This window comes from Xenopus laevis, chromosome 9_10S, assembly GCF_017654675.1.
Source record: "Xenopus laevis strain J_2021 chromosome 9_10S, Xenopus_laevis_v10.1, whole genome shotgun sequence".
NCBI classification, from domain to species: Eukaryota; Metazoa; Chordata; class Amphibia; order Anura; family Pipidae; genus Xenopus; species Xenopus laevis.
The window spans coordinates 90,740,297-90,760,926 of record NC_054388.1 but is presented as its reverse complement, the minus strand read 5'-3'; positions in this window follow the sequence as shown (position 1 = coordinate 90,760,926).

The window sequence follows — 20,630 nt, the reverse complement described above, 5'->3', positions numbered from 1 at the left end:
TCCTTGTTTTGTGACAAAAAGTCATGCAAGTTCCCTCCCCGCCCCTAATTTGCATATGCAAATTCGGATTCGGTTTAGCCGGGCAGAAGGACTCGGCCGAATCCTGCCCGAATCCCGAACCCAATCCTGGAATTGGTGCATCCCTTCTATCTAGCCATGCAAATGTGCTTTCAATATGCCTCTGCTATTAAGTAGGTGTGGAGTGCATGCCATTGAAAAAGAGATGTGTAATTATAAATAGCTTGTTATAGCATAGGACTTGACACAAGCCGCTTGGCTACAAAATCTAATGAGTGAAAGTACAAGGGCAAATTATTAAACTGAATGTTCCAACCAGTTGTTTCCGAAACTGTGCAAAGCTGCAAATTCCAGCATCCCAACATACAAACAAAGATGCATTTCTCAGTTTTAACATGGACTGTGGTCAGATTACCTTTATCATTGTTTATCTATAAAACAATAGTGTACTTTTCAACCTAACTTACTATGTTACTATGTTACAATTGCTTTCCTATAGTCCCTGTTAGTTGCAATTGGGTCCTGGCAGCCAGCTGCTCTCACTCACTTCAGGAAAAGCACTTCCCAAAAACCAGCTCCTTCCCTCCAGCTGTCAGTACAGGCCATTAGAAACATCACTTGCGTGTCCATTTAACCCTCAAGCAATGGCTCAGTGCCCTTTCTGACCCGCTGCATTTAAGTGTTGCTTGAGTGAAGGCCCATTAGTCACCTCTTCATGTACTTTAGACGGCACATTTACCATGGATCTTAATAGGAAGCACTGGCAAATAAGACATTTTGACTTTGAATTTTTGGGGAGATTGTGATGCACTTTTAACAATAAAATAAATGCTATCACTTTAGAAATTTGCTAAACTCCTAACGTCCCTTCAAGAATCAACAGCAACCCACATATTAACAGGCAATAATTTAATGCCTATAGGAATTGTTATGGTGATATATAAAGCCACCCCTACATAACATCTGCATATAAATAGCATTACACCTCCCCTGAACAATGATAGTTTGTGTCAATGCACTGGAACATATTGAGCATCTTATGTCCCTGGGTGGGTGGAGGGAAACAGTCAGTATATCCTTAGTAAAACCATTGAAGGTCTAATTGCCTTCCTAATGTAAATCTGAGACTTTTTAGATATTTCCTGCAATTATTTTCTGAGAAATAAATAACATCAGATGCCAACGGAGCAGTATGAAATGCCTCATCAACATGGTTTGTGTGATAATTAGAAAGAGTACAAAATTAGAATTGAAATAATTAGACACCAAGACAAGTGAAAGGAAGCAGCTTCTAACTTTCTCCAAAAAATGATAACCTAAATCCAAACAAAATGTTATGAAGGTTTATGAATAAATAAATATTAGGGATAGATTGGGTTGTGATCTCCTCATTATTAGGGGATTCGTTCTCATCTTCAGCCAATCTCCCAATAGTCCATTGATATGCATTAATCAACATAACCAAGCAAAGTGATCTAATGTAGACTGTAAGCTCTACGGGGAAGGGACCTCCTTCCCACTGTGTCTCTTACCACATAGCACTTCATCTCTTTGTCCTTATATGATTCATGTGTAAATTTATTATGTGATTTGTCTTCCCTGTGTATATTTTTATATATATACTTATATATACTTTTCTGCATTGCATTCCTTAACATCGCTTTACAAATAAAGTTATACATACATACATACATAATGTAACTTATCTCTAGTTCTGTAGGCCAGGGCTGTATATGATGACCCTAAAATAGGTTTTCAATGGCCGTGCAGCCTTTTTAAGGCCTTTATTTGTATAGTGCAGTGGTATATGAACAGTAGCGTTCCTAGAGGGGGGGCGGGCCCTTGTACGTGATGCGCAGCCGGGCCCCGCCCCCCTCCGTACGGCCCACATTTTCAGTGGTGCGCGGGCTGCCGGGGGGGTCCTGAGGGGGGGCGGGCCCTGGCCTGCTCGCACCCCCTGCTCCCCCTGGTAGTTCCACCACTGTAGATGAAATAACAGTCAAGCCAACAGAGCAACCTTTCCAACACTTTCCTCCTATCTCCATTCCGTGAATGGGAAAGCTTGTGTTGTGTGTCCTTGTGTTGAACACCATCCCCAATTATTGGACTGAGCCATTACAGAACCTAGTGTTGAGGGATCTCTCACATAAGTAGACAGTGCAAAAGGTAGTCATATAGACCTATGATGGACCTATGGGGCCCACTAAAGTTATTACCCACTAGGAGATCCACTGGTACTCTGGAAGGTCAGCCCCATCCTATAAAGCATGTTTCAAGGTAGCCAATTTGCCTGTCATTCAGTTGCATACCATGGCACTGATTTGCATGGACATTCATTGAAATAGATGTCAAAGTTCAAAGACAAACAACTAATTCATTTGAAAGTGACCACAGATTTGTTACACTTGCTCATTTCTATACCCCAACAGTCTAAAAGTTCCAAAACAACAGCATCTTTATGCTATCTAAGCTGCTGGAGGGTTTTCTGGGCTGTAGTTCTGAAACAGAGGAGCAATACATTTTTACCCAGCCAAAGTTACAGCTGGTTCTAAGGAATGATATTCTAAGGAAATAAATGTACATAATGTTCAAATGAGACAAAAAAGGGCAAACAGTTTAAGGATTCTGGATCCTTCAGAAAACCATTGGACAGAGAGGGAGAAGAAGGGTTCAATCCATAATTTTTGGATTTAGCTAAGCTGACACAATAGACGTGTGAAAAAAGGCAAAAACAAAAGAAACTTTTCAAAAGTAGAAAAAGTTCACTTGACTGCCAAAATTGAAACCACAAACAAAAACATGTATATCTCTGCAGCCAGATCAAGGAAGTGGTAATATAAAAAAAAAATATCCTGTTCGTAACAAGAAACGTCAAATTAGCACAAAATGTCTAGAGGTTGACCTGTTTAACCAATATTCATTGAAACTGTATATGAATTAGAGCCTCATGGGGCCCCTATACTTCCTGGGCCCCCTGCAGCTTCAGGGTCTGCTTCCTCTGTAATTAAGCACCTGGTCCTTGGGCAATCACTGGACCTTCAAGGCACACTCATCACTCATAGGCAGCCAACATCCAATGAAGCAGAGGAAAATATATTGGGGAAAATAGGAGGTATGATGCTGAGCTTTATGGGCTAGTCCACACGGGGAGATAGCCACGCGTTTGCGGTCGCGGCGACAAAGCGCCGCGCCAGTCGCCGCGACCGGCGCAGGCGACAGTTTTGTATGGGCGCCTATGTAAAAACGCCTGTGCTAACCACACGAGGCGATGCGCTTTTCAACAGTCGCCTGAAAATGCCTCGTGTGGTTAGCACAGGCGTTTTTACATAGGCGCCCATACAAAACTGTCGCCTGCGCCGGTCGCGGCGACTGGCGCGGCGCTTTGTCGCCGCGACCGCAAACGCGTGGCTATCTCCCCGTGTGGAATAGCCCTAAATGTGTATCTTGCACGGTGCTCTACATTACATCCTATACTGCATAGTTAAGGGGATCAAAGCTTGAACAATAGAACCCCCCCCCCACTGCCCATTGGCCATTTTTAATGACCTAAATTTGTACATGGTTGGACGGGTAAATGAGCAGAGATAATATAAAATATGTATTTCATATGTTAGTGTAGTTATTCCAATATTTGTGAGAAGCAATAAGTGGTGGATGGAAGAAGAATAGATATACCAGATGTGTGAAGAGGGCTGTCAGCCAACACAAATTACACACAGTAGTATCAAACGGAATCCTGGGCAAACTCCACTACAATAAAATGGTAATGTTTATGGGTAGATGTTTGAAGTTTATTTTATAGGATCATTTCCTGTATTCCCCTAAAGCCTGACTTTCATCCACAAGGGCCCCCAGCTAATGATGGCTTTCTCAAAAAATAACTATGCATTCCTTACCGAAGCTACTTTTCCTTTATGAACCATCAGCTTGGCAGGCTGTGTCAGTTTCTATGAAGCTCCAAAATAATTGTCCTTCTCTCTGTCAGACTCATAGAAATCTCTTCCTTAAACTATGTGCACCAAATGGGCCTGCCAACCATTTTCATACCAGGCCCCCTACATGAAAATATTAAAGGAATAGTTCAGTGTGAAAATAAAAATTGTGTAATTAGAAAGGCTGTGCAAAATAAAAAATGTTTCTAATATAGTTAGTTAGCCAAAAATGTAATGTATAAAGGCTGGAGTGAACAGATGTCTAATAAAACAACCAGAATCCAACTTCCTGCTTTTCAGCTCTATAACTCTGAGTTAGTCAGCGACTTGAAGGGGGGCCACATGGTACATTACTGTTCAGTGAGTTTGCAATTGATCCTCAGCATTCAGCTCAGATTCAAAAGCAACAGATATGACCCATGTGGCCCCCCCTCAAGTCTCTGATTGGTTACTGCCTGGTAACCAGGGTAACCAGTCAGTGTAAACCAAGAGAGCTGAAAAGAAGGAAGTAGTGTTCAGACTGACATGTTATACATCAAATCACTCCAGCCTTTATACATTACATTTTTGGCTAACTAACTATATTAGAAACATTTTTTATTTTGCACAGCCTATCTATTTACCCAGTTTTTATTTTTACACTGTACAATTCCTTTAAATGCTCTATTAACTTAGAAGCAACATGTGAGTGGGAGCAAAATGTTTTAAATGTACTGGGTATCAATCTCTTAGGCAACTGTTTCTTCTATACCTATGTGTAGTTATACAACATTACCAAAAGTATGTGGACACCTGTCTGTCCAACATCATTCCAAAGCTAAGGGTATTAGTAAAAAATGTCTTCTTGCTTTGCTGTTATAACAGATTCATTTCCCTGTTTCTTTTTAAAGGAAAAGGAAAGCTACCGAGGCAGTTTATTGCCAATAGATTAGCCACAATAGTGCAAGCTATAAGACTATATTTAATCTGCAGAATGCTTTACCACATCTGAGTTAACAGCTCTAGAAGCTCTCTTTTAGTTTAGGATAGAAGCTGCCGTATTAGCTTGGTGTGACATCACTTCCTGCCTGAGTCTTTCTCTCTCTGTTCACTCATAGCTCTGCCTTCAGATTACAGCAGGGAGGGTAGGAGGGAGAGGGACAGAGGAACAAACTGAGCATGCTCAAGCCCTCAAGTGCTCAAGAGACTTTAGCTCCTCCTACTACATCACAGCCCCGCCTCCCTGCCTGGAGTTAGACAGGAGGAAAAGTGGCAACCCTATTACCATCTCAGCAAACCTATTCTTGCTTTGTGCATGGGACAGTTATTGTGGTTAAGCAAATGTCATTGTATGTTTTCAATGGAACTAAGGTCTCTAGCCAAAACCAATGAAAAACTAGAGTGCAGCGGTAGAGACCTTTACACCGCTCCAGCCAACGACTGGAATTGTGCATGGCTTCAGTTTGTATGTAGCTGCTCATCCATATAATCCCCACTCTCACAATCAATCATTCTTGTTCTGACTTTGCTTTCAGAGGAATTTTGGAAGACAGGAGAAGATCGCTCTGTGGTGCTCACTGGTATAACCCCGGGCCGGTGCAGTTTTCTGCTATAGGAGCACCGACCCGGGATTTCAGGTAAGTCAATACAATCACTTGGGGATGCCTAACATTTTGCACCCCCAAGTGCACCAAGCCTTTCGTTCTCCTTTAACTATTGGAATTTGGTGCAAAGACTGAGTGTAAAAGTGTGCAAAATGTATTGCACTTACAGTAAATGACCCCTGGGGTACCATAGCAGCCTACATCAATTTTTTCCATTCAGTTGGTCTCAGATTGTTTCCAGAAATTGAAGTTTAATGTTCGTGTATCATCTGGCAGCTCAGTGATCCAGGAGCATCTGAAATTTTACAATTTGCTCCATTTAGTTGATACAATTATTTGATACATTTCTCAGCAGTATCTGTGGAGTATTAGGAACTATTGTATTAACAGCTACCTTTAATGAAACTCAGCAGGGACAAAAATAATAAATGAATCAACTAAATGTATCAACTTAGAACAGTTAAAGCGGTCACACATAGAATATAGAAAGTATTTGGTAAAAGTCTTCATTTCTGGTGAACTGTCTGAAACCAAGAGAACTAAAAAAGTGTTTGCAGGTGAACAACCCCTTTGAGGGCTCATACTCAAGAGCCTTTCAACTACAAGTAGTTGCCTACTTCCAACGCAAAATCCAAGAGCTATGAGCTCCATAAGAGTAATGGACTTCTGTTTGCTGTAAGAAAGTACTTGTAAATAACAATATGTTAGGTTATATTAGTTTAAAATCACAGTTGTTTTTGTGAGGCTAATGTTTCAAAGTGGTGTTTCGTTATCATCCTTCTCCTTCCTGTAAGATATCAAACTTTCTCATCCAGTCTGTTGCTTCTGCCTCAAACATAATTAACTAGCACTCATGGGATAAATGTGTCTTTAAATGAAATGTCAGTCACCAGAGAGTAAAACTGACCATAGACGCAAAGATCTGATCGTACGAATCGAGGATTTGTACGATATTCGGACCGTGTGTGGAGAGTCCAGACATTTTTCGTCCGGCGGAGATCGGTCGTTTGGTCAATCGGACAGGTTAAAAGATTTCTGTCGGCTGCGGGTAGAATCTCTGCATGTATTGCCGATCGTACAATTTTTAGAGGGAGACTTTCACTAGCTTTGGTCGGACATAACTTTCATACGATTGCTGTAAGGGGCAGAAGATTGGCTGATCTGTTCTTTTGTACTTTATTTGATCGGAATAGTTAGTGGCAGTTCGGGAGATGGGGAAGTCCGTCTGTGGCCAGCTTAAGCACAAAGGTGGAATTGCCCGGGAAGTGTACATTAAGGACCTGTTCAAGGTCAGGAACCTTTCCACCAATGTGGAAGATAAGACCCCATGAAGTCAAGAGGCAGAGACTAAAGCTGGCCATTGATGTTGAGATTTTTAAAAGATCAGATCCTGATCGTGAGACCACGATCTTCTCAGAACGATCGTACGATCGTACGAATTTACCATCAACTAAAAAGACCAATTTGCCAGGAAAACTGAGGGGAGCTGCCTGTTTGGCCCTGCAAACATAGATAGATTGCACTGGGACCGACAAAGATTTTTTGACCTGGCCGATCAATTTCCTGACAGATGTTGGCCGAAAAATCGTAAGATGTACGATCGTTCGAATACCACTAACCACACGATAATTTCGAAGGATTGGTCGGGCTTCCCTAAAATCGGTCGTTCGGCAAGAAGAATCGTCGCGTCTATGGGGAGCTTAACAAATACTGTCATGGCAGATTAACACAGAACAGTTAATAATTCCAAAGCAGTGCAGTGCTGAAGCCTAATGCTGGCCATAGACGCAAAGATCCGATCCTACCAATCCTCGATTCGTACGATTTTTGGATTGTGTGTGGAGTGTCCCTACATCGGTCACTCGGACAGGTTAGAAAATTTCTGTCGGCTGCCGATAATATCTCTGAGTGTATTGCCGATCTAACGATCTTCAGTGGGAGACTGTCACTAGCTTTTGTCGGACATAACTTTCATACGATTGCTGTCAGGTGCAGAACATCGTCTGATCTGTTCTTTTTACTACTTTATTTGATCTGAAAGGTTAGTGGCAGGTCGGGAGACGGGGAAATCCGATAAGTCTGATTGTTCGAGGATTCAAACGATCGGATCTTTGCATCTATGGCCAGCTTAAGAATACATGATTGTTGTATAGTTCTTTACTGAATAGCTAGTGATCTCCAGCATGTGCATCTGCAGCTGTTGCCCAGTCACTGTTTAGGGACAGTGGTATTTGAAGTCTGGCAAAAGCTTATCTGCCTCTGTTCAAATATCCCCTTTTAAAAACAATGAACTCTCTAATGTTTAGCTATGTGGTAACATTGGAGGGCATATCTACATATGAAAGATAGGGTTGTCATCTCACCCCTTAATATGCAGGATGTGGATTCAATATGTGGCCAGTATTAAAAGGGTGAGGTGGCAAACCTAATGAATGAGCAAGGATAAAGTGCAAAATTGTGTCCATCCAAGTGCAATTCATATAGGTATTTGGGCCAGCATATGCTCTATATCTGCAACTTGCACCAAAACATATTGCTGATTAAAAGGACATGGTTCTCGGATGCAAGGGAGGCCAGGAACTAACTGTTGTTGTTCTTTTTGCATCTTGCACTTACAACTATAGTACGGAACCAATTGTTGAGACTCTGACCCGACACCCAATTGCCCTATCCACAACCAGAACTGCAACCTGCTGACTAACTTTAATCCAGATAATATAAGAAATATAGAGGCATGCAAAATGGAAAACACATCCTACTTGTGCAAGTAGATTTATAAAATATGAAATTAGAGCTCACCACAGAAAAAAATTCACCATAAAAGATGCTTCCTAAAAATCCCACAGCTGAACACAGCTGTCAACTTGCAATTGTGCCTAATACACCACAAAATTTTCCAACCCAGAAGTGACGTCTGCAGAAGAGACATTATGTGCATTGTCCCAATTCAGAAAGCTCCACATTACTTAACAGCCACCTCTCATAGACTCCATTTTAATCAAATATTTCAGGGAGATTAGTCACCGGGCGACTAATCTCCCCGAATCTGTCCATGTGTCTCTGCCCTAAGGGGAAGAGCCTTGAGAAATATAAACCTTTAAGGGTCAGTCCACACGAGCAGATTCGGGGAGATTAGTCGCCCCAGCAACAAATAGCCTCTTCTGCGGTGAAATCGCCTCTTCTTTTCCGAAGTCGCCCGAAGTTTCCTGAGGCGACTTCGGAAAACGAAGCGGCACATGTGAATTGCCGCAGACGATTTTCATTTTAGCTGGTGGAGGGCAGGGGGAATGCAGTTTGGGGAGATTGTCGCCCAAAGAAGAGGCAATTTCTCGCTGGGGCAACTAATCTCCCCAAATCTGCTCGTGTGGACTGACCCTTACCTATCTGGCTTTAGCAGTAGCTCATGAATCAATATTCTTGTATTGGATTCAAGAGAAATCTCCTGATTCAAAAGACATTTTATCATATTTAAAATCTCTCTGTCTGCAGGATACTGTTCATTTTAGATATGGAAATCTTGCAATTTGAAAAACAGTTTTGAATAATTGCTCCCCTTTTTTAGATACTTAAAATCCTCATGTGATGACAAATGGATGTTTAACACATTTATTATTTATTTGCAGTTAGTTCTGTTATTTATTCTTTCTATATTCCATTTTACATTGCATTGCAATTTCCTTCTTTTTATCCACCTTAAGTATGATGACTTACTTTTGTTGTGCAATTATATTGTGTTGTGGCATTCTCAAATGCCAATAAATATCATTGGAAAAGGAAGAAAGTTGGTGAATTTAGTGGCTATCAAAATTTATACTGGAATTCTAGGAAACAATGGGTGCAAAAATGGAAATTTGTCGATGTTTTTTTAACTTTAATTAAGGAGCTCTATATATATAATAGTGTTTGCGACCTGCCTTGTCGCTTGCTTGTGTAGAGGCATTCTTTGTTGACACTAATGCAGTTGTTGCCCATTGTCATCAGTGCAGCACTGTTAACCTCGGTGGATAGACCTGCTGGGACAAACAATGTGGTCTCTGACTTGTGCTGAAATATGCTTTGTGCCCTTTAAGTCATGTAATTGAAAATCAATAGTAATACGAGCGTGCTGCCCCTTTAACTCATACATACCTTTTAAATAAAGAAAATCTAGCATGATCTAATTCTGTCTGTTCTAAAAATAACACCATGATTCTTCAAGTGCAGTGCTCAGGCTATGGAACGATTTCATGAATCAGAGCTGGTGGCAATATCACCAATGAAAAGATATAATGGAAGCCAGCTAAATTCCACACATTCTCAGCAGCTCAGACAAAAGTCAAAGGCAGCAGAGTCGGCTTATACAGTTCAGCAGAACAGAGGGCCTTGCTCCCCAGACATAATAGGAACTTGAGATGTAGCACTAGATACCAAGGGGGCTATTTACTAAAATGGGGGGTTGTGGGTGCACACCTGAGGTGGCCTTGGGACCACCATGTGGGGTTTTACCTTGACGTGGTATGGTGGCTTATCAATATTATGATCATAACTTTGTAACAAAAAAAACCCTGTTTCAAAATTACATGCACTTGCATATTTACTTGAATCATTTAGACAGGGCTTTAAACTTTTTGAAATTGGCCTCAGGTGTGCAACCACAACTCCCCTAGTTTGGCTATTTACTAAACTCCAAATGCAAAAATCACGATAAATTCGTAATTTTTTTATAAAATCGGACTTTTAAAAAATCACACATTTTTCAGAATTTATTAAACCCCAAGAATGGAAAAGTCAGAATCAGAAAATCTCATCTCAAACCTGTCAAGGTTGCATATAAGTCAATGGGAAAAGTCCCAATGATTTTTTGATGTGCGCTGGGCTTTGTGCAATACGCCGACATTTTCGGTTGAAAATTCCGAAAAAATCTTGAAAATTGGATGAAAAAATTACGCAAAGCAAAGCAAATTTTCGGGAAAATGTAATAATAAATAAGCATAGAAAAACCAAGCGGATTTGATCAGAGTTTGCAGAAAATATTGAGATAAATTCGGACTTTGATAAATAACCCCCCCAAGTGTTAATAATGAAAAAACAACACTGCATCCACTGTACTGAGGCCTTTATGCATCCTCTGTGACCATTTAAAAAGGGAAAGATCTTATGAGTTTCCACGAATTACATCACTTATGAAGCTGTGGCAGATTAATGAACCCTGAAAAACCGTTTGTGATGCTTAGAATGAAAGTGCAAGATCTGCAAGTTATTCCTCTAAAAATCTGTCCCTCCTCTTCACTTAAAGTAACACCAAAACATTTAATTGTATTAAAGTAATGAAAATATCATGTAGTGCTGCCCTGCACTGGTTAAACTGAACTGTTTGTTTCAGAAACACTACTATAGTTCATATAAACAAGCTGCTGTGTAGCAATGGCGGGAATAGAAAAAAGACTATATGGCACAGGTTAAATAGTGGATAACAGATAACACCATTATGTTCTACAGAGCATATCTGCTGTGTATCCTGAGCCTTTTCTCCTTTGAATGGCTGCCCCCATTGCTACACAGCAGCTTATTTATAGAAACAATAGTAGAGTTTCTGAAGCAAACGCAGCAGTTTTACCAGTGCAGGGCAACACTGAATTATATTTTTATTACTTTAAAACACTTTTATTTTTGGTGTTACTGTCTACTATACTGTAAAAGAAATAAATACATTTAGCACTATGAATGCCAAACATATAGCTTGATAGTCAAACTACTTTGAGATGAATGTGTGCTTTCCTTGCAAAGCAGCCAGCCCGATTGATGCACTTTAGTCAATTATAGATGCTAAAGCAATCAAAGTGCTGCCGCTATATGAAGCAAGAAGAGATGGCTGGATGGGTTGCTTAAGGCGATGAGCTGTGTGTGCATGATTTTTAGAATGTGGTGCAACATCTTCTAATAAAATCATTAGCAGTGCTACACTTGGTCCCCCTTATCTATACATTATTAAATACAGTTAGGCCCATAAATCTTTTCTAATGTTGGTTCTGTACATTACAACAACTCATTTTAAATGAAACAACTCGGATGCAGTTGAACTGCAGACTTTCAGCTTTAATTCAGTGGGTTGAACAAAAAGATTGCATAAAAATGTGAGGAACTAAAGCCTTTTTTTAACACAATCACTTCATTTCAGGGGCTCAAAAATAATTAGACAAATTAAAAAACTGAAAATAAATGTTCATTTCTAATACTTGGTTAAAAACCCTTTGCTGGCAATGACAGCCTGAAGTCTTGAACTCATGGACATCACCAGATTCTGGGTTTCCACTTTTTTAATGCTCTGCCAGGCCTTTACTGCAGCGGCTTTCAGTTGCTGTTTGTTTGTGGGCCTTTCTGTCCGAATTTTAGTCTTCAACAAGTGAAATGCAGCTCAATTGGGTTCAGATCAGGTGACAGACTTGGCCATTCAAGAATATTCCAATTCTTTACTTTAATAAACTCCTGGGTTGCTTTGGCTGTATGTTTTGGGTCATTGTCCATCTGTATTATGAAACGTCTCCCAATCAGTTTGACTGCATTTAGCTGGATTTGAGCTGACAGTGTCTCTGAACACCTCAGAATTCATTCAGGTGCTTCTGTCCTGTGTCAGATCATGGATAAACACTAGTGTCCCAGTGCTACTGGCAGCCATGCACGCCCAAGCCATCACACTGCCTCCGCCATGTTTTATAGATGATGTGGTATGCTTTGCATCATGAGCTGTTCCTTCTCCATACTGTTTTCTTGCCATCATTCTGGTAGAGGTTGATCTTGGTTTCATCCGACCAAAGAATGTTTTTCCGGAACTGTGCTGGCTTTTTTTTTAGATGTTTCTTTTTATTAAAGTCCAATATAACCTTTCTATTCTTGATGCTTATGAGTGGCTTGTACCTTGCAGTGCACCCTGCATTTTCTTTCATGCAGTCTTCACTTTATGTTAGACTTGGATATTGATACACCTACCTCCTGGAGTGTTGTTCACTTGTTTGGCTGTTGTGAAGGGGTTTCTCTTCACCATGGAAATGATTCTACGATCATCCACCACTGTTGTCTTCCGTTGACGTCCAGGTCTTTTTGCGTTGCTGAGTTCACCAGTGCTTGCTTTCTTTCTTTCTTTCTTTCTTTCTTTCTTTCTTTCTTTCTTTCTTTCTTTCTTTCTTTCTTTCTTTCTTTCTTTCTCAGGATGTGACAAACTGTAGATTTTGCCACTCCTCATATTGTAGCTATTTCTCGTATGGGTTTTTTCTGTTTTTGCAGCTAAAGGATGGCTTGTTTCACCTGCATGGAGAGCTCCTTTGACCGCATGTTGTTTGTTCCACATACAAGCACCCCCCCCCTCACATCAACTCCAAGGCTTTTATCAAAACAAAGGAATTGCCCACACCTGCCCATTAAATAGCCTTTGAGTCCAATTACTTTTGAGCCCCTAAATAAAGTGATTGTGTTGAAAAAAAGGCTTTAGTTCCTCACATTTTTATGTAATTTTTTTGTTCAACCCACTGAAGTAAAGCTGAAAGTCTGCAGTTCAACTGCATCCGAGTTGTTTCATTTAAAATTCATTGTGGTAATGTACAGAACCAACATTAGAAAAAAAGTTGTCTCTGTCCAAAGATTTATGGGCCTAACTGTAGGTTCCAGGAAGCATGCCTAACCTTACAGCAACAGGAATCCAGTGCAAGAAATCCACATTTTTAAGAATCATTGCATTCTAGCAAATTTCCCATGGACACAGTAGATTCAGGCATATATGCTATAATTTGCCACTCAAGGCTTTTTAGGCCTGTCCTTGGGTGCACTAGTTCAGTGTTACCAGTGGGCCCTTCTTTATCTCCGTCTCTGTCCGTTGGGGCCAAGTCAGGAATTGGCTTCAACTGCGCATGCGCAAATCGATGTTGAGACCCAAAGACTACATGAAGATCCACAAGTTGGCATCAGGGAGCTCCACTGCACTTTTCTGCATTTAAAGGTAAGTAAACCTTTAAAATATTTCAGTATAAAATTAATGAGGATGTTATTCGAATCACTTTTGTAATTTACATTCATTATTTATTTATTTATTTTTCATTCCAAGATATTAAGGGATACACGTACTAAATTTTGTTACAACAGCGCCACCTGCTGGTTGGTTTCTGCGCAGTCTGACCATCAAGTAGTCAAGGAAGTTGTCAGTAGAAAGAAAGAGGCTGCTTTGATGTTCTTCTGCTTAGGAAAAAAATTAGAAACCTTTCTCAAATCTTTCCTAAGCAGCAGAACATCAGAGCAACCTCTTTCTTTCTCCTGACAACATCCTTGACTACTTGATAGTCAGACTGGTGGGAAACTGACCAGCAGGTGGTGCTGTTGGAACAAAATTAATTAATATTAACAGAACAGATTTACCTTAATATCTTGTATTTAAAAATAAATAATGAATGCAAATTACAAAAGTGCTTAGAATAGCACTCTCATCAATTTTATATTTAAAGGTTACTTATCCTTTAAGAGTGAGAATTTAAAGGTTTTTTTTTTTACACTAAAGCACATCGCAGGGAGGGAGAGGGGGGGCAATGCTTGGAAGCATAGGAGGGCTTATGGTGGTGGAGGGTTAGTTCTCCTTTAACCCTAGTGCCAATAACATTAAGCATATAGCTTTAAGACAAGGGTTAGCCTGTCTTCACTAAGTATATATTGCTGTATAATTTTTTTGTGAATGGTTATGACATTACATCCAGTAATGCATAAAACTCATTACAACCACTGCTTTCAAATCCAAGTGACCTGTCTGGGAGAAAAGTATAAGTCTCAGTATCAGATGTTTTTTGAGCAGTAAGAAACTTGCAAATTATTTTCTAAGAAGGGCAGTGGCTACATTAAAGATCATTTGTATGTCCGCAAGAGATATTATGATCGGTCTAAGGTCCTGATCACATTCCTATCACAAGTCACACAATGTTCTATTGGCAGCTTCATCAGGAGACAATTAAGCTTCCATTATGGTTTCGGACAATTGAAGGAACCAGAAGAAAAGCCATTGAGACAAAGGGAAAACCTTGTAGATAGTACCACTTAACATAAACAAATGATAGCCACAAATTAATGTGTTCCTAGAACTCTGAAGACTGAAGAGACCGTTACCAGGAAAAGGCCTGCTGCAGAGAACATCGAGACTGTTGAGTTCTATTTCATATACATGAAGATGAGTTAATCAAGCAGTTTTTGGAAAGGAACTTCTGTAAAACAGTTGCAGATAAATAGCTCATTGCCATGGTTATCTATTTTAAAGGAAAAGGAAAGGTTAAAACTAAGTAAGCTTTATCAGAAAGGTCTATATAAATACACTAGTAAACCCTCAATGTAATGCTGCTCGGAGTCCTCTGTCAAAAGAAACACAGCATTTCTTTCCTTCTATCACATACACATGGGATTCTGTATCAGACTTCCTGTTTTCAGCTTAAACCTTCATGGCTTGGGCTTGAGCATGCTCAGTTTGCCCCCCTCCCTCCTCCCCTTCCTGCTGTAATCTGAGCTCAGAGCTATGAGTGAGCAGGTTGAGACTCATGCAGGAAGTGGTGTCACAGCAAGCTAATATGGCAACAGCTATGCTAAACAAATAGAGACAGTGTCTAGAGCTGTTTAAACAGGTTGAAAATCATTCTAAAGAATAAAAATGGCATTCTAGCTTGCACTGTTGTGGCTAATCTATTGCCAGTAAACTGCCTTGGTAGCTTTCCTTCTCATTGAAAGGAGAATTCAACCCTAAAGTTAAAAAACCCTACCCCCTACCCTACATAGACCCCCCTCCCCCAAGTCTAGCTGCTTCCCTGGGCAAATGCTCCTAAGTCTTTACTTACCCCTCCGTGCAGATTCTGTCCAGCAGAGTTCACAGCAGTCATCTTCTTCTCCTAGGTTATCAGCGGAATGAGACCGGCATATCGGTTGCAGAGAATGAGCGGCTGCACACACTAAACATTAAAGAGTGCTTCATCCATTTATTTTTCAGCCACGTATTTGGAGGCCCAGTCACATGTGTCACAATTTCTGCAGGTTATTACTAGCCTCTGAATTGTGTATGGGAATATATTCTGCTACCCATTATAATGATATTTATTAGACACCATAAATGTCATTATTCTGTCCAAAACACTACATAAATATGAAGAATTAAAAAAACACGAGAAACCGTTTTTAAACAACACAAATCACAAAACGCTGGGTAAAGTACCTAAAGAGTATTGGACGTCTTGGCTGGAGGATATCTTGGATCTTGGTGATCTCATCTGCTGCTTTTTCTGCTAGAACTTACTCTAGCTGTCAGCTCGCTAAAAAGAAGATAAAGAACCAATTTGTTTGCATCTTACAAAGGCCCACATTTGTGAAGAGCATTTGTGTGAGTTTGAAGTGGCTTTTCAGCTCACAAAGGATGATTTCCTAAGCGGTTCATAAGCACACAGCACATACCAACTGAGATTTCCCCAATATTTCAGATATTTACAGATATTTTTTAGAGTTGTTTTTGGTATATGTAGGAAACCATCATGTTAGAATGGTTTTATTATTATTAATAATATTTACGGTAATCTAATTAGATATGTAGCTTATATACACATTTTCCTTCTTAAAAAATAGATTTACTGTTGCTTAACTCCAACTACACTCCCCTTGATTGATTTATTAATGCATTCTGCACAATAAACCATAATTGTACCACAGAAATTCTGCAAAAACACTTTGTCTAGATTCATTATTCAGATATAAAATGGTGAGTTAATCGTGCTGCATCTCTGCAGCATTCCATTTCTAAATTAGGAACCTAAAGGAGAACTAAAGACTCAACAAAAAAGGCAGCTAGAAATGATGCACTTTACGTTTTGGGGTTCTGTACCAGCACAAGGAAACCATATCTCTTTAGCAGTGAAGATGTTTGCCTCTGAAGATGCTTTTCTGCTGATTCACAGCACATGCTCTGGGCTGCCATCGCCTGCGCTTAGGAACTGATTCACAATACTCTGTATATTTAGAATTTAATATTCACAATACAAGGCTGATTACGTGGCAGCTCTGAAACTAGTGCAAATAACATCGCAATTTAATAATAAGCCATGTAGCGTCAATTTCTATAACAGACAAACCTAATTTTCGGCTTGATGATTTTCAATAATCCCTAAATTCCGCTGTCCAGAGCCCAGTGAGCATGTGCAGTGTTACCGACACTAACAAAACTCTAACAAAATCCAAGATGGTGAGCTCCTGCGAACAACTATGAAAGGCTGAGTCATTACTGTTATTATTATTTATATTATAAAACTATAAAAAATAAATAATGAAAACCAATTGAAAAGTTGCTGCAAATTAGTCGTTCTATAGCATACTAAAAGTTATTTTTAAGGTGAACCACCCTTTTAAATTTATACTTAGATTTTGGAAAAACAGTAAAAAATAAATCATGGAAAGTAATTGAAAAAAGTCTTTATTTCTGGGGAACAATTTGAAAACAACTGAACTGAAAAAACGTGTTTGGAAGGTGAACAACCCCTTAAGTACATATACCTTTGTATAAACAGATAATTGGTGTCTCATGTTTAATTAATTGTACAGAAGCACTCTCCTTGTGGTCTCAAACCTTGTGAGCCATGTGGCCATGAAACTCCTTCAATTTACTTTTTACTATCTCTTAGGGATGTACCGAATCCAGGATTCGGTACGGGATTCGGCCAGGATTCTGCCTTTTTTAGCAGAATTCGGATTCGGCCAAATCGAATCTGAATCCTAATTTACATATGCAAATTAGGGGTAGGGAATCGCATGACTTTTTGTCACAAAACAAGGAAGTAAAAAATGTTTTCCCCTTCCCTGCCCTAATTTGCATATACAAATTAAGATTCGCTTTCAGTATTCGGGCGAATTATTGTGTTCAGGCTGCAAATTTTCTCTGGCTGCATTGCAGGCAGGCTTACAGCAAAAATGTTTTCAGGCGCAAGCTGGCTCTGCCTCTACAGCTGTTGCTGGGCCCATCCTGCACCCTCCCTGCTGCTGGCCGACCGACCCCTCACATGAAGTTTTTAATAAAAAAACCCCAAATTCTCTGCCCACTGGCACTGACTGAGACTGCTGCAGAACCGGGGGGTGCTACTGCTAGCACCACACTGGCTGGCCTGGCCCCGTGGCCGGTGCCCCCCCACCCCCGTGTCTTGTTCTAGATAGCTGTCTGCCGGGGACTTAAGCAGGTGCTTAAATTGTGCAGTAAGCTGCAAGCTAATAAAATAATAGGCAACTCTTGGGTTTGGCTAGTTGGGTGGCAAGGCAAGAGTGGTGTCGACTGAGTATGACGAGTCACGACGACGAAGAAGGCAGACAGTATGGAATGCATTTTAGGACATCCTCTGGCTAAATACCTGTCTTTCATGCGATGTCTATGGCTTAGGAATGACGATTGCTTTTACCGTCACTCATCCTCCAAATCTACAGTCATCCCTCCGTCCTCTACCCTCCATTTTCAGCCGTCAGCCATACAAACTCCGCACACAGCCTTCTGCCCTCCTCCCTCAGTCCTCCGCCTTCCGCCCTCTTACCTCTGCCCTCCGCCCTCTTCCCTCCGTCTTCTTCCCTCCTCCCTCCGCCTTCTGCACTCTACCCACTTGCCTTAGCCTTCCATTTTACCTCTTCATCCCTCCGCACTTCGCCCTCCACTCTTCTCCCTTAAAGAGGTCCACTCACAAAACCAAAGACGCCTATTGGCTGTGAAAAATGGCGCCAAATACAAAAGCGGAAGTTAAAAAAAAAAAAATATGTGAATAAAGCAGTGCAGGAATGAAAATTCTTGCTCACCACTTGAGGAGGTTAGAGAGAAGACTGACGGATCAAAAGAGAGTTCAGAGGGGGGAGAGCGGAGGGCGAAGTGCGGAGGGATGAGTGCTGAGGGTAGAGGGCTGAGCAGGGAGTGAAGAAGGCGGAGGACCGAGGGCGGAGTGAAGAGAGCGGAAGACTGACGGTGGAAGGAAGAGAACTGAGGGCGGTTCTGAGTTCGTATTGCTGACGGCTGAGAAGGAAGGGTAGAGGACGGAGGTGGATTTGGAGGATGAGTGACGGTAAAAGCACCTGATGCACCATTCCTAAGACGTAGGACATCGCATGAAGGACAGGTATTTCACAGGAGGATGTCCTAAAATGCGTTCCGTAAGAGTCAGACTGTGCTATCTGCTCTGCCATCTGACCGCGTGTGTGCAAGAAGGCTATAGCGTTAATAAACCTCTGGTATACTGAATATTTGTATTGCAGGTAACTGAAATTTGCAGCTCCCCACTTGTTACTGAACTTCATCTCCCAGAATCATGTGACAGACAAAAGCAGGATTGGAGGGTTGGGTTGCTGTATCAAACGATTTCCTTGGTATGGACATCTGCAACTAGAGATCATATCTGTATGTTCTCAGTTATATCTGTGTAGAAGAAACACACCTTCTCTCTGTAGCTTCAGCTCTGCCATGATATATTTTATTTAACATATTACAATCACAATAAGTGATTGTGCAGGAATGAATCTGACAGCAGAAGATTAAAAATTTTAATTTAAAGTTATTTAAAATTAATAACTTTAATATAAGTAAGCGACAGTTAAATATACATCATTAGAACAATCACATCTGTTTGCTTTTACTGAAACCACTCATGCATTATAAATGGGGGGCTTTAGTTTTATGGCTAGCTCATAGCCAGGAACGTAAATCTTGCTAATTATATGACTGCACATTCTTCTTTTATACTGTATGTCCCCTTAAACAGGGCCTGCATCATCCTTATAATTACCCCTATTAATTAACCCCTTCTGTTATTTTGATATTAGAGAAAACATCCAGCAATTTGCCAAGACAAAAAAAAGTGGTGACACCAGCACATATAGCGTAAAACAAGAAGCAAAATCTTACCCCTAGAACTATTCAGAATACCAAAAGATCAAGGTGGGGTCTAGTATTTCTCTGTTGGAAAATCATCCCCCTTTATATTGCTAATGTGGATTTTGGCTTATATCAGCTTTAATTTAAAGTCAATACAAAATTTAAAATCAATATAAATTAACACCAAAGGCATAGCATTCACATTCAGCAGGGCAAACATTACTATCCTATTAGACTGCTGTTTTAAATGCTTTGCTGCTTTATTCCCTAAAGGCCTGCCATCTAGTGGCTACATCTAAATGTAGTTTTCACTTTTATGTTTATATTGGAGGGACAAAAACACATTTTTCATAACAGCAAAAGGCTTTAATTTAGTTGAATGTTCATAAATGAACAATATTCATGGCACATCCCTTGCTTGCATTTGTTTTAGGGTGGGCTCATGTCTAGGGCATTAGAGAATCTATTTAGTCTTTATTTGCTTCCTTGGACATGTGTAATAAAAAGTGGCCACTTCAAGCATTTGCACCAACATCACTAATAAAGACGTCTATATGACCTATATGTACCCGCCCTATTCAAATTGACCAAAGCATAAGTGTACTAACAACATTTCGCTGGGCAGAATTGAACGCTATCGAAAGATCGCTAAGAAATGCTCGCGCTGACGAATAAACGATAAAGAAACTTCGCCAGCATTCAGTTGCTGAAACGCATCTTCACATTTTAGTGAATTAGCGTAGTGGTAATGGATTTACGCATGACGAAATAACGCCACGTGTGGCGGAGCGTTTGCTGGCAAAAATTCTCCCTTTAGTGAATTTGCCCCCAAGTGTGCAAACTTGTCATCCAAATATGATCTTTGTAGACAGTAATACACTATTATTGAAAGTCAAGGACAGTGTATCACTGCCCTTTTAAAGTTTAGGTGGGTCAGAATACACATTTCAGAAAAAATGCTGGAAAGTTTTACAGTTTTCAGTAGGGCCAGACATCTGAGTGCCAGACCTTTGGTCAAGATTATAGTGATTCCAGTGACACTGCCCAGTATCTCAGATGATGCCTATAGCATACATTGTTAAATCCATTTATTAAGGTGAAACAAATAGACCCTGGCACTTCCCACATATTTGTTACAGGTTAGCTCTTTGACCTCTATAAATGGACATACCTTTTCATAGTAGGTTTCCATTGCTATCCGCATCTTCTCTAGGCTTGTTGTTT